This window comes from Meleagris gallopavo, chromosome 3, assembly GCF_000146605.3.
Source record: "Meleagris gallopavo isolate NT-WF06-2002-E0010 breed Aviagen turkey brand Nicholas breeding stock chromosome 3, Turkey_5.1, whole genome shotgun sequence".
Classification (NCBI taxonomy): domain Eukaryota; kingdom Metazoa; phylum Chordata; class Aves; order Galliformes; family Phasianidae; genus Meleagris; species Meleagris gallopavo.
The window spans coordinates 26699923-26715370 of record NC_015013.2 but is presented as its reverse complement, the minus strand read 5'-3'; the positions used below and the strand labels follow the sequence as shown (position 1 = coordinate 26715370).

The following is a 15448-nucleotide window of genomic DNA, read 5'->3' as shown; positions in this document are numbered from 1 at the left end:
ATTTTCCTGCATTATCTTTCTCTCTTACAATACCATGTTATCATTTCCTGCCTGCCTTTTCTCTCAAATTTTCTTGGGAGTCCATGGTATTGAGTGCAGCAAAGGACCACAAAGATGACTGACAGAGCAGAGTTTCCCATATTAAGAAAGGCTGAGAAAGTTAAGACTGTTGAACCTGGAGAAGAGTATCCTCAGTGAGGATCTTATCAATGTGTACAAATATCTAATGGTTGGGAAAAAAGAAGAGGGAGTGAGACCACGGTGAGAGCCCAGTGACAGGACAAGAGGCATAGATTTAAAACAAATAAAAATGCAGAAATTTCTATCTGAACTTATGAAAACTCTCCTATAATATGAGGCCAGTCAAACACTGGAATGGTTTACTGAGAGAGCTTGTGACATCTCCACTCTTGGGGATATACAGGCACTCTAAGGGACATAGTATTGGACAGTGTGCTCTATCTGATCCTGATTGTGCACTAGGTGTAGCAAGCATCTTTATGTCTGTCTTCACTTCTAGCCACTCAGCATTGGAATGCTTTTAACCTCTGCCCAATGCTGTTTGGTGGAAACACAAAGCAGCAGCTTATAAGTGATGCTATCCCAAGAAACTCATGGCAGAATATCAGCTTAAATTGAGATGCAGTCATTTTAGCGTCCAGAAACACCCTTCTTCTCAGTTCACTGCATGATTTAAGATGTATTTGCAGGTAGTTGATTAGACAAGGCAGCACTGATATTTCCTCTGTACTATCCATTGGTAAATTGTACCAAAAAGTAATAGGATGAGTGTTACAGCATAGAGAGAAGCATAGGAATTAGGCTCAAAAGTAATTTAAACTTTGAAATTTCAGTGTCTGCCATGGAAGATTATTTGTACAGCAAAAAAAGAAGATTTCACATTCAGACATGAAAATTAATATCAGAACAATGCTTTTTGGGATCTCTGCTCAAAATTCTGAACATGAATTCAGATGCAGCATTCTACAGGTACAGTTACCAAGGGAAGTGATTTGACAAGGAGTAACAAGACTGAATTGATGGACTATTTTATTCTGTGCCACATGAATACACAGAACCAAGAGTAGTCATGCTTCAGGTGCGTTGTTTCAATTAAAAGTTAGTTTTAATGAATAAGACTCCACAGGGTCTGACTTTTGTTTCAAACAGAACTATCCAATGAAGCAAGAGAAAAAAGAAAAAGCTGTCCAACTACAAAAAACATAGTGAAGCTATCATTGAATTTGCTAGTATAGTATTTGGAAGTGATGATTTCCCTTGCAGCCAGCTGTCAAGTAAACTTTACTCCAGTGTTCAATATGGTTTCATGTGATTCATAACTCTAGGCATTGTGATGGAAAACAGTATATTTATTCTCAAAAACCTGAGGCAGTTTTGAGAAGAAAATGACCTCTTGACATACTGAAAATAGATACTATTTTTTTAATCTCTGTATATATGGGCAAAATATACAGTATCTGTTTCTCTGAGGACTGAAAGTATGTATGAGTACAATTATATCAGCCAAGCTGGAAGCATCTTGTCCTCAGTGACACATACACAAATGATAACTGTGTAAAGTAGGAAAAGGAATTTGCATCCAAATCAAACTCACTCCTTTGAAGTTGGAAATTCACGAAATAGTTCTTTATTCAAACAACTGGATAACTGAATTGTGTTTTTGTTGTTAGGGCAGGCCTCTGAGGTGGAAATAACCCTGAGGCAGATTTGCCTAAGTTTTCATCATTGCAACCCTTCCAAAGAAAAGTATTTTAAAAGCACAGCTGTATTAGCATATGAGGTGAGGGAAAGATATTAAATGGCTGAGGCCTAATAAACCTTTTAACTTTATAACTTTTAGAAAAAAATAGCCAGGTAAAAAGCAGTCAGAAAACAAAAGGAAAAGAACTACTGTTTCCATTAATGTATTTACTAGTATGTTTCTGAAAGAATGCTGTAATACCATCTGCTATCGTAGGTCCAACAAGAAAAGTACTAGAAAATATTGACAAGTAAGAACTTAGTCATAAGCTTCTTACAAATATTTTAATGTAAATTAAGATTGTTGTAGAAGTAGCTTAGTTATCTCCATCACAGAAATCTTGGCACATACTTACAAAGACCTGGAATACTGAACACTTCTGTTTGGCTTACCAGGATTTCACAAAGTATATTTCAGGCTTCCAAATCCAAATAATTGCTTTAGGAACTGTAATGTCAGTTCTCAATTTAATAAGAAAGACATTTATCATATCAGACAAGTTGTTAGCCTAGGGTAGATAGTTAACTTGAAAATTGAAACAGAAGTTTGGAGTAATACGGTTTAAAAGTTTGAAAATTTGTGTTTCAAATCCAACTTTAGTAGGTTTTTTTTTCTTCTGAGAGAGAGAAATTAGTAAAGAGGTTAGAAAATTTAAAATGTTACTAAATCTTGCAAGTTTCTGTATGAGCATACTTGGTTGCACTGTAAAATCGCGTTTTTCATCTAAGAAGCTGAGTATTATTTGGCAGCCATCTTTTGAATTTCTTAGCCTATACCAATGTTTAAGACAATATGTATGCAACTTCAAGAAGAGAAGGATGTAAATGAGAATCTTAGCCTACCTTATCAAAATCAGCATCAGAATTGTAAGTGTACCTATTTCAGCTGTGTGCCTACATCATACCAGGTCAGTTAACAATAAGAATTACTAGTAGACTGTGCCTGCAAAACCCAAACCCATTATCTGCCAACTTCCCTTTAAAATTTATGTTCAAATATTTCCTGTTCTACAGAGGCGCTTTATTTGAAATAAATCCTCCCCACACTTTTCTGTGTTACACACCTCAGTTGTTTAGATCAAGCACATATTGAATCTGTCATTTCTCCATAGGAGGTAGTAAAAAGGTGACTCAGACATACAAGAGACAAGCAGGGAGGAATTTTTTTTAACTTAACTTCTAGAAGTTTCTTTGTTTGATGACTCCCAAGTCGTTTTCATTATCTCTTTCATGAAACATTAACCTCTAATTCCAAGATGAAAAAGAAGCAATAAAAATTCCTTAAAAAAAAAAAAAAATCTAGTGCAAGACCAACTACATTCTTAGTGAGAAAATCCGTTGCTTTAAAGGACAGTTTTGTATCAGCATTTTACTGCACCTGTAACTTAATACTTTGCCCCTCAGGATAACAGCAGAGAACCTGTGCAGGGTTTATTGTCTATTTATGTGTTTTCAAGACTTTCAAGACAATAGATTTGCTTGCAAAAGGCAAAGTATTTTTCAAGTTTACAAGTTAAAAACAATTTTTTTTATATCTTTGGATAAAAGGCACTGCCAATGCCATTAGCTTTTAACACTCGCCAGAATGGCCAGGTCTGTAGGTGTATTATCATTATTTTTAGAAGGGTTTAGATGAGGATTTTAACATATTTCCAGAGATTAAGAAGTTCTATACCACTGAAATTCAAGGAGAGTGTGAAACTAGAAACCAATATCCTCCCAATCTCAGCATGAATTGCAAACAACTGTGCAAAAATACAAAGCACACATTAGTGGCCTGGAAATAGCACCTGCACTTACCCATCATGTTCTTCGGTGGCATAAGATGGGATCTGTTTTATTCACAAGTACATTCTGTTCTATTCACAGTTAAATTCTAGTTAATGCTGCTCCTCAGAGTTCATTAGCAGATGTGGCAGGTTGCAGGGAATGAAAAGCAGATATAAACATGTACCTACAGAATGAAGAGAAAAGGAAGGCATTAGGTAAGCATCATGGATTTGCTGGTCAAGTGCTGGTAACTATGAGAAAAGAGAAGATTAACACATAAGTAATAACTTTTGCAGTTGCTTCATTACAATCATGAAATGAAAGACTTAAAGGGACAATAGCAACCTGTGATGCTGCCCCAGCATTTTCACTGAAATCTGAACATATTGGTTTCTACTGTAATTCAGTGGCAAAGCTGCAGCTGGCAACAGTGACTACCATGCACAAAGAGAAGCATTAACAAAAGGGTGGAGAAAAAATCAGGTTCAAGGTGTCTCATCTGGTCGGCAAGTCCTTTCTAGAACAGCAATGTTTTTGGCAGGCTTTTCAGAGAGCTGTAGTTATAGACTTTCAATGGCAGGAGATCTACATCCTCCCATTAATCCCATTGCTTCACCAGCCACCTGGAACTTAGCCCGATGTTTAACATGCATTCCCCATAAGGCCCAAACCCATCGTTTCCTCACTTGATTCAAATCATATAAAAAGAACACTGCCCTTTCTCTCTATGTATCCATCTAAGTGTATCCTTCTTTCAGTCATCTCCTTTTTAGATCTTAAATGCCATAGACTCATATAATAATGAGATGCATGTAGCAAGGCCAAATAGAACTAAAAGATGAGTTTGGTATCTTTTCAGAGTTTGATTTATATGTAAAACAAACAAACAAACAAAAACTCCACAACATTTTCATCTCATTTATGCATTAAAGAAAAGTCAACATTTACAGATGTTTTATATTATTAATTGTAATAGTAATTTCCATGGACGTTTATTACATGAATACTTGAAAAATGATTTCAAGCTTGCTTCTTAAGGAGAAATAAAATTGCACATTCTGCTTCACTGTCATTTAAGTGGTATTTACAGATAAACAGCATAATCAGGAATGCAAGTCAGTACATTAAGATTCAGTCAAACTCTGTCTTCTTCAACAGAAATATTGATCTACTGCATTACTTATATTTGTTTACCTAAGGTAGACAAGAAGAATCAAAGTATAAGAGTGAGTGAACCAAGGGTGAATTTAAGTCATACAAGGGACAATCTTTTCCTTATAACATCTGCCAAAAAATAAGATATCCCTTGCATGAAAGTACTCCCTTACTTCAGATCCTATTGCCAGCAAAAAAAAAAAAAATCTACCACCAGAAGACTGCTGTGTTATTCCTTTGATGGTTGGATATTGCTTCACATCACCCATCCTCCTGAGGAATCCAAAGCCTAAAGACTTAATAAATTAGTTTGCGAATTCTGTGAAGTCTGTGTCTTATACTTCAGACAAGAAATTTCATTCTAAGAAATATATTTCTGCAAATCCTTTTGGTATCCATACTTGCTGTTGTTGCCCTCTTTCCCCTAGCTAGAAATAACGTTTCAAAATCTGATGTTAAATTCCTGGGTTGGACAGCCTGAGGAACAAAGATCAGCATGTGTCATTCCAGACCATATGGTATTGCTTGTAGAGAAAACTGGAGCTCAGTGTCTATTGAACCACATCAAAGTTTTCAGGCAACTGTGCTTTTAGTTAGCTCAACTTACAGTGAATAAAGGTAAATGTATTTTTATATTTTTTCCCCCTATTTCTTTATCCTGTGAATTCAAAATGCTTTTAAAAAATTGAGGACTCAATAGAAATTCAAAATATTTTGTAAATTATGTGGAATATGTTGAGGACCTACATCTATTTTACTATAAAATGTGTAGTTAGAGTGATGACTCAAGTGTTTATAAAAAGGAAAATAAAAAAATATCACAGTGATTATCCTATATGTACTGTAGATAATTTCAGGCTTACTGGGAGTCAGATTTTTAGTTGTAGGAGAGCTATACTATAGACCTTGTGGATTTAGGTGGTGGTGAAACACACACAAAGCCAGGTAGTTGTTGGTTTGGTTTATGAGTTGGGATTACCAGTTTTCCAAAAGTCATGTACATAATTGCATTAGTACTAAAGTCAATTCTCACTGCCATTTCTGCACTTAGTCAATCCTCTGCTATTCTACTAACATAACAAATTTTGTTCACAGAAGTTGTTCGCTTTCACAGAAGTTATCACATATATTGCTGTATTAATTAATTGTTGAGTTTGTATCAACAAAAAATGATTTTGTTAAGAGATTTTCCACTAGTCTGATATCAGCCTTCTTCAGGGAGCATGACTGACGATCAGCTTCTGTGAGCTTCAGCTCACAATAAGAAATAGGATATCCATCTTCGAATAGCCAATAACTTGCCAATGAGGCTATTTAAACATATGAAACAGAGATTCTGGTGGTGTCCAACAAGAAGCAAGACTTACAATCACTTGGAGTAGGGCCTACATATTCTGAGCTGCACAGTAAGAGTATCAGTAAATTAGAGTATACTCTTGGCAGTAGATACAATCATGAGATAGCAGAGGAATCAGGGACACCTGCTGACTTTATTGCAGCACAAAACTGATATTTGTTTTTGAAGTATCATGTGTTTTCATAAACGCAGTGCAATCACACCTTCTCTCTTTAGCCATAACTTCCCAATGAATGGACACTGAAACAGGAATGACATTATTAAAGAAAAAGAGGGGGATTAACAAAACTGAGGAATGACATTGTTCAAAAGTACATTTTCTTTTCCCCAGGAATTTGTAAGCTTTCCATGTTTTGAGGATAGATCCATTTAAAGCAAACCAATTTTTAGTATCTTAAGCCACTAAAGATTGCCCATTTCAGGAAAAGAGAAATTATATGATGGAGATTCAATTCTCCCATGATCTGCCTGAAAGTGACAGTAGGGTACAACAAATTCAAAAGTATGAAGAAATGAAAGAAGTGAGAAAATTGCAGGGGATAGGTTGGAAGGACATGTTATAAATTAGTAGAGTTAGGTCTGTTTAATGTGAGGTTTATGCTTCTATTAGTAGACGACTTTTCATGAGGTACAATTCCGAGACCATGGAATCTGTACAATTGTTACAGAACAAACATTTAGCAATTTTTTGTTTTCATACATGAACTACAAAGTACAGTCAAATACTAATTGCAACTTTAATTTCTTTACTTTGTTTTCTGGAAATTCCATTACTCAGGTCCTATGAGTTGCATGGACTGCATGAGGTCCTTATGAGGCAACCTAAATTGCAGGATTTTTTTTCTCTCTTTTTTTTCTCCCTTAGAAAGGCCTTGTTGTGGACTCTCACTGTGCTGCTGGAAATAGAAAAACATTGTGACATTTCAAAACTGGATTTCTAGAATAAGCCCTTTGAAACATCTGTAATAGCCCCAGCTGGCCGTGGGACTAATTCTAAAGAAACCTCAAATCACCTTTCTGCAATACAGAAGTAATGTGTTCGATCTGATTAAAAATAAATAAATAAATACAGGTAGCTTTAAATAAATACAAGTAGATATGGAGGACCTTTAAAGCCTCACATTCCATTAGGAAAGCATCGTTCTCCAAGAGCAAACTAAAGAAAGAGTGCACTTCAGGGAAGTACATTGTTCAGTGCCTGTCAAGCAAATGTAAAACACAAGCCACAACAGACATGACTTCTGCCCTTATGGTGGGAGGTAAGAAGAGAGCACTTATCCCACAGCTGTTACCCTGGAAGAGACAATATTTGCTTTTCTTCTTACTCCAGATTTGTATTTGAAAGCAAGAGAAGTAAATATAGAGGGCAAAGGGCCAACAAAAAGAAAGGTAAATTTTAGTTCCCAAATGCAGTAGTATACAACAATAACAATAATGATTAATCCTTTTCTTCTCTGCCTGAATTCTAGGAATTGATAAAATATGTGGTAGAGAAAATTAGCAGAGAGGACAAGTTCTTTGCATGGATCTGTCTGAGGGAGGTGGAAGGAGCAAAGGACATATGAGTTCTGGTCTCAGCTGTAAAAGGAAATGTGTCCATGTTAGACTAAATAATCTAAAACATGCTTACTTACTGCTGAAATTAGAATGGAGACTTACAGCTCAGGAAAGAGACAGAGGAGTCACTATGGATTTTTCTCTGAAGTTATCTCATCCACGCACAGCAGCAACTACCAAGACAACAAAATACTGAGCATTGTCAGTAAGGACTTTAAGAATGAGACAGAGTCATGTTTTGCCACTTTAGTTTTGATACTCGTATATTGAATATTTCAGTCACTTCTGGACTTCACATCCCAAGAAGACAGAGCTAGAAGCAGAAAAGGGCTACAGGTGCAAGGGGATCAAGCAGCCAACATATGTGAAGAGGCTGAGCAGTTGGTGCTACTCAACTTGATGAGGAGTAGGTGTGTAAGGTGTGACATGATGATTAAAGTGGTGGACTGGTCGACTGTGGGAGTTATTTACTCCAAACTGCACCTTAAAAAAGACAAATAATATATGTTTTCATAGAGAAGTTGGTGAACTTTAGGAATTGTTGCCACAGTGGCAAAGTATGAGTGGTTGTGAAAGGGAAAAGTCAACAAATGTATGAGCAGATCTATAAACGGATAGTATAGAGAACATGTGTGCATGTAGTGTCTGATATACCCAATACAATGACTGTGGTTGTTGGTAAGAATAGGGAGAACAGTCTTAAAAAGATTCATAGGTTCATATGTTTCTCCCTACTGACTAGCAACTCTTTTTGCTACCATGAAGGCAGAACACTAGGCAAGGTGAATCACTGTAGTACCACCCAGTATAGATTTTCTTGCTATCTCTCACAGATAGACCATAACAGTAGTTGAATACTGGTGTCTAACAAAAGTTATTTCTTCAGGCATGAACATGAAATGTTAACCCATTTCAAAATCATAATAATTTTTCATTTATTATTCTTTTAATTTTTCAGCTAATTCAGATAGTAAACGACACAAATTTTCTTTGAATGGCAGACATACCCTCCCGTTACATACAGAACTATGCCTAGTCCTAGTCTATGCATTCTTTATCTCATATGTACATTCATCTCTGCATGTATAAAATACATTGATAAGAACACACATATTTTTAAAGTAATTTTGGAGGTGAAACAGTGTGTTCTGAAAAGCAGGAGAGCTTCTGTACTTCATCTCTGTCACAATTGCCCCCAAAGTTTTTGTCTGGTCTTTAGCATCCCATACACTCTTGCTTGTGTAGTTGCTTGTGTACAACTCCAAAACTACAGAGCTGGATCTTTCTTGCTGGCATTAAAGAACTCTCCCATGGTCTTTGCCTCCTCAAAAAACTTGAATATCAGAGAAATAACATTTAAAATGAGGCAATGATTACAGGTCTTTTGTATTGTGCTCTGCTTCAAGACAAAGTCTGACTTCCACAATGTCACAATCTATCTCAATTTCAAGAAAACATTGTCATTAATATAGTCATTAATAGATAAAATGATGATACAATAAAACAAGTGATAGTTACCAATGATGATTACTCTTCTATGTAATAAAAAAGTAAGATATTCATATTCTCATCTTATATGCAATTATATTACTTCTAACAGCCTTGAGGCTATACTGTATAGGAGATAGCACAAGTGAGTGGGTGATCTAAGACTTCAGTTTATCAAATCCCTACTTTTCTGCCTGCTGGTGTGTGGTGTTTTCACTGGCAATTATGATAAATTAAGAAATTGCTTATGCTTAAACAATACTCCTAACAATACTAACCAGTGACTGTGGTTATTTTGTGACTGCCCTCAGCAGTTATGTGAATGTCTGTTTTAATTTCTTTTACAGTGAATACATTTGCCTGAAATTTTCCATCCAGCTTTCCAGAGAAAAAGAAACAACATTGTTCCCAGAAAAGGTGTTCTTTAGTTTGTTGGAAAATGTCTCCCCTTGGTATTAATGTGACCGTATACTCTACTGCCTTTAACCTGATTGTATTCTGTGCAGGTTACCCAAGATTATGATGACTGAACACTTCATACAGCTAAGCACCCATCAAGGTGAGCTATATTGACCAAGTTTTCTCTGTTTCCTCTTGTAATGTCAAAGTGTATTACATTAGGTTTTAGTGCACATAATCCTCAGCTATTATTTGGGTATGAGCTACTGTGAAAAAAACTATGATCAAGGAAATAATCTTTGCTGGAGATTGGATGATATCTCTGATCATTCTTATATATAGCAGGAATTAAGTTCAAAGCTTTAGACCCAAAGATGAAAACATGCATCCTGAGCTTACCCTTAGGGTGAGAGAGTGCTCAAGAAGTACTGGTGTCCAGAATGATAGTAATTTGAAGTCCAGAAAGATGTGGCACTTCCTGATCTCATTGTATTGAAAGGTTATTTGCATAAATACTTCTCGTAAATACCTACTTTTCCATAATTTAACTCTGTGGAAGAACAGATGAATCGCTGCAACCAAAAGAAGACCGCAAGTTGTTCTTTTTATCAGGAGAAATGCACCTATGCACTAATACTTGGGTAGTATTTCCCCTGTTATGCTGGGGGGCTATAGATTGCAAGTGTTTGCAAACTTCTGGACACATTTGTGGACACATGATGTAGCTAATTGTATATGAGTTCGCAATGGTGAAATATTATCAGGGGAATTCAACAACAAAAGAAAGAAAACTCACCAGCAAATCCTTACTAGGTTGGATTTTATTTTTTATTTTTATTTATATTTTTATTTTGCAAACCTCTAGAGAACTTCTTTACCACAGTCTGTTTTCTCTGATATTCAGAAAAGACACTGTCATGTATGATGTCTGGCGAGTTGTGTCTTCTCCTTATAACTTCAATTTCTAGTTGAATGTTCTCTGATGGAGACCATTATGGATTTTTCACTTGCCTGGAAGAGGAAAATCAATTTCATTTGATAGAGCAGGAGGTCACTAAATACTACCAGCTGCTCTGTGACACTGTAGGCTTAAGCAGTAGTCCTATGAGACAGATATGAGTAGAGAACAGTATCCTAGAGTGCATTAGTACACAGATAAATAGAGAGGAAAATGAGACACTGAAAAAAAAAAAGAGCTGAGAAAAGAGAGCAAGCTTTTATTTCTTCAAAAATATCTAGACAGAAATGCACACAGAAGCTGGAGCACTTTCATCCAAGTCAGTCTTGCTACATAATTTTTTTATGATGGAGATGAACTTCCCTGCACACAGTAAATCTACCACAGGTGAGAGTTCAGGTTATTCTGTAAAAGGCAGCTGGGACAGCTGCAGACCTGAGTGATATGTACTGTTTTGCCATTGTGAGAAATTTTAAAACAAGACTTATGAAGCTCACTTCTGGGATGTATTTAGACATGAATATGAACAAATAAATGAATAAATAAAAACAATCCCTGCAATATCACAAAAGTGAAATGAACTGAGCTGTGTCATTATATATGTTTACTTTGGTCATTTTCCCATTGCGGTGAATGACTAAGGCAGGTGGGGGGACAGGAAGAACCTAAATAGCCGTCTGAAGAAAAACTGAATATCATGTCAGTTTGTGATAAAATAACCAGTTGTTTTGTATGTTAAAATTATTTTTTTTTCAGGTGACAAATTTATTATACAGAAGACACACACACCTCAAGTTTAGCTGTATCATCACCTGATACAGAACTTGTTCAAAGCTAACAGTTTGCTGTTAACAGATACGTAGTCTATATCGTATGCTATAACGGGAAAGAGGACAGGCTAAAGCAACACAATGAGAGCAGGGGTTTCCTGACCTGTAGTCATGCCTGAATGCTCAGAAGCTGAAAAAGACCCAAAGAGAAACTGTGCTGATTCACACTGATTGCAATTTAACCTAATGTAGAAATATTGACGCCTTACAAAGTTTTTCTGTGGAATGCATATTATCTGGTTGAAAAAAATTACAATGGGAGTTCCAGGAAGGTGAAGGAAGACGCTGAGGAGAAGCTGATGGACTTTTATTTGCAGGTGTAGGACTAGTAACCAGTGAGGGGGCAGCTAAATATAAGCACAGATTCAAAAATAAGAAGTAACTGGAGAACTATATGACCACATCCATGCTTGTACATTAGATAAAGCCATCTCAACTCTAAAGACAGAAACAATCAAAAAGCCATCTCTTTTATCTCCCATTTATTTTCTAAATGCTCACAATTATCAAAATACAGATTTCTGTACTCTACATCAAGGTAGTTAAGAAAGAAACAAATATTTAAGTGATGGTTCCCATGGTGCCTGCTCAGTACAAATACTCCCTTATTAAAAAATAGTTCTGTTAACTTCAGCTAGGATACTATTTCTAGTCAATGATCTCAGAGTAAAGTCTTAAATACATCATCCATGGATGAAACATCATCCATGAAGCAATAGTGCTGTCATTCCAGCTGAGATCCAATTAGAACAAGTTACAGATTTACTAGTAAGAGTTTGTTTAGTACTAACACAGCAGTGGATTGTCATAGACACATACACCTTCCATAAGAGAGGCAGTAAATACAAGGGAGACGTTCTACAGGAAACAGACCTTGTTTCTAATTTCTATCCATAACTATCACAGAACAGCAAAAGAAAAAAAATTAAGAAAGGACTTCCTTAATTTAATTACATTTGCTACAGTACTTCAGAGAATTTATGAGAGTGAGACATATATATCTACTAAGCATCTATTCTATCTTGAAATATTCTCTCCTGAGTCAAATTTCTGGAGTTTTACTGCATGGGCAATGAAACAAAGAATGGATCCAAATTGGTTTTAAATTAATCAAACTCACAGTTTAAAAGCAGAGCATCATCACGTAGGTTAAATGTCAGTTGTTCATCTTCAAACTTATGTCTTTTTTTCAAACTTACCATAATTGACCTTTTCAAGTGTAACACCCTGTTAAAACCAGGAGAAAATGGCAATATTATAAGAGGACAATCTCAGTTATAACAAAGACATTATATAAAAGATGAAATATGAAGATATTAATTAATCTATTCTCACTATTTTCTCAGTAGGGCAATTACACTTCTGAATTCATGGTACTTGTATGTGATCTCACAGCTGAATTATAGGTGAGCAAAGAAGACAGGAAAATGTATTTTAAGAGTGAGAAAGGCTTCATTCAAATCTGCAAAAGTCATGGAAAAAACTATTATGGATTTCTGTGAGCTTTATATCAGACCATTAACAAACAAGTGAACATTTGTTCAGGTTTAAATAACTTGAATAAAATAGATAGTCCTTTGGTTATCACTTTCACTTTCAACTTCCCTCTTTGCTCCTTTTTTTTCCAGTCACAGACTGCTCTTTGCAGAAATAATAGTGCAAACATTCATTGGAAAGAAGAATGAAAGCATCCTGTTACAGGGCATTCCTGGGCAAGCTTACCAGCTCATTATGCCACTACTGTCCTTGCCTGACATTAAGAAAGGGCCTGCTACAGCAGTGAATACACTTAGCACCTGGAAGCAGGCACATTTTAATCCAAGTTTATGAGAAAATTCCTTTTTCAATTAAATTGTGAGTGTTTAGGACAAAATAATAGCCTGACTTTTTTGAGTACATCAGAGCATGTTGGAAATTAAGCTGTGCTTGTTGGGAGCTGAGAAGTGCACACATGGGCAAGATTTGTTCCAAGAAGGAATTGTTCCCCTTAATTTCTGTCAGATGAACAATGTTAATGAAACCAATGACTCTACATACAAATTCACACATTTTGGCAATTTGTGACCTGCATGCTCAGTATATTTGCTGCAGAAACAGAGCTTTAGCCTAGTACAATTAAATCAAATGACAAAACCTCATTGACTTTAGAGGGAAAAATTCTGATAAATGAAAGATGCCAGCTTGTCACAGTGCATAAAATATTGATCAGAAATCTTATTTCCAACAGGTTTGTTGTCTGCTTGGGACCGTGCAAGTCACTCTGGTAAGGATCTTATATTCCTAGCACAGATAAAACTCCCATTGGCTTAGTAAGCAGTTTCACTGAAAACAGAATTGAGTAAATCAAGGTTTGGGCTGTATCATTATCTCAGCTTTCCCTAGTGAGCTATAGTATTGTGTTTTAATTGACATCATGTGCGTCAATCTTTCAGTCACATCTGCTATTTAACAGTAGCATCTTCCTAGATCATTCATAACTTGTTCCTGAATTTTCAATGATTTAATGAAATCCTTTGAACCAAATAATGGCATTAGCACTACAAATAAACTGAGTGATTTAATTACACTTTACATATTTTATATTTGCTTTCATTGTTATGACAACCAAACAACTCTATACATGTGGGAAACAAAACCAGTTTTATCTGGCAGGCTATTTAATGTTTTATGAAACTAAAATGAATTTGTGCTTAATAATGTGTGGACTCAAAATGAAAGCATATAAGTCTTCTTAGGGAATGATATTACAGCTGTTTCAACAAAGAATAACAGATTAAAAAATCTTGGTTTAGAAAAAGCAGACCACAGAAGCCTGCTCTCTAAACACAACACTTACAAAGCAATCTGTATAGTGTAGAACCTACGCTGAAGTCCAATCATGTCATCTGCATGATGATTTTAGTGGTTGTTGTCTCAATACTTTTAAGGATATTTCATGAGTTCACAAGAAGTAAGTTCTCAAATAGAGTTGGATTTAATCCCTGTCCCTCAGCAGCCACATGACCTACAGCAACATAATCTTTTTCCATGCACGGATTGAAGAATCCTCTGTAAGCTCAGGTTTTCATATGGAGGGCAGGATAGGAGATGTTTGAGTATGGAACAATCCGTAAATGTGGTATTGTCCCCAGGTAGTCTTAAAAAACTGTCAAGTACATTTATTTCCTTTGTCTTTCTCTAATAAGGCCATTTTGCACCACTTTTGGCTCCAGATATAAAGGCATACATTTAGGCTACTAGACAAATTAGTATGCATGCAGGTGTTTGGGGAAGTGCTGAGGGCACACAACAGTAAGCCACTGGCATGCTAGCACCTCCACTAGCTATTCCTAAATACCTCTAGATGTAAGTGCTTAAGAGAAATGACATCAAACTGGAAGTCTAGGGGGAAAAATGTGAGGAAAGAAGAAAAGAGTTGGCCTCTTGTTACCTGATCAGAACCCACAGCAGAACAGTGGGAATTTCTGCTTGCTTTTGGTGACCATGCCACAAGTAAATGTAAAAGGAATTTTATGCGTTCAGTGACCCCAATATGAATAAGACAGTAGTAAATCACTCACGTTTCTCCCTTCTAAAATTAAGTCAACATGTAGAAAAAGGATTCAGTATATATAGCACAGAGCTGGGAACACTTCATACACACCTTGATATTCAGAAAAGATCAGAATACTAATCCTATCATAATAGAAAACATTTGTGATTCTCTGATCCTATTACTGAGTAGTCTTACTGTCTGGACAAATGAATTATAGTGAAAAAGATCTAAAACCCTACTCTGCAGTGAGTCCACTGCAAAAGAAGAAAACCAAGAAAGGTTATGTGAGTGTACAGAGCTTATTGTTCCCTTCAGTGATATGCTCTGCTATATTAATGGGCTTTGGGGAAATTTCACTTGGAGAAGATCATGTTTATGATACTCTTAGCAGAATGAATTTTTAAAATTATATTTTAGGCTGCTGTTTGTCCCAACATATATTTTCAACATTTGTTTTACTTTTTAAAAGTTAATTGTATTTCTGAAATTAAGAATAGTCTAAAAGTTTGCTTTGAAAATATCAAATTAAAATGCTGAATTTTATTTATTTCCAAATTTTCTCAAATTTGAAATATTCACACATAATTTTCATCTGCCCATACTTGCAATTTTCTGTGCACAATATATTTCACCAATAT

At 35.7% G+C, this 15448-nt stretch overlaps 1 long non-coding RNA gene across 4 annotated transcripts in view; it reads right to left on the bottom strand.

Annotated features, from left to right (window-relative positions):
* LOC104910167 overlaps positions 1-15428 on the bottom strand; it is a 69454-nt gene extending 54026 nt beyond the window's left edge. For 2 of the 4 annotated variants that reach the window (XR_792867.2, XR_002113140.1), the window contains exons 1-4: positions 12396-15428; positions 7703-10498; positions 6794-6939; positions 3562-3715 (exon numbers count right to left, since the gene is read on the bottom strand). This is a non-coding gene — a long non-coding RNA (uncharacterized LOC104910167). Of the gene's footprint in view, positions 1-3561; positions 3716-6793; positions 6940-7677; positions 10499-12395 lie in introns of all 4 variants that reach the window. The other 2 variants (XR_002113143.1, XR_002113141.1) reach the window with 2 other exon arrangements.
* Between the last annotated feature and the right edge of the window lie 20 nt (positions 15429-15448).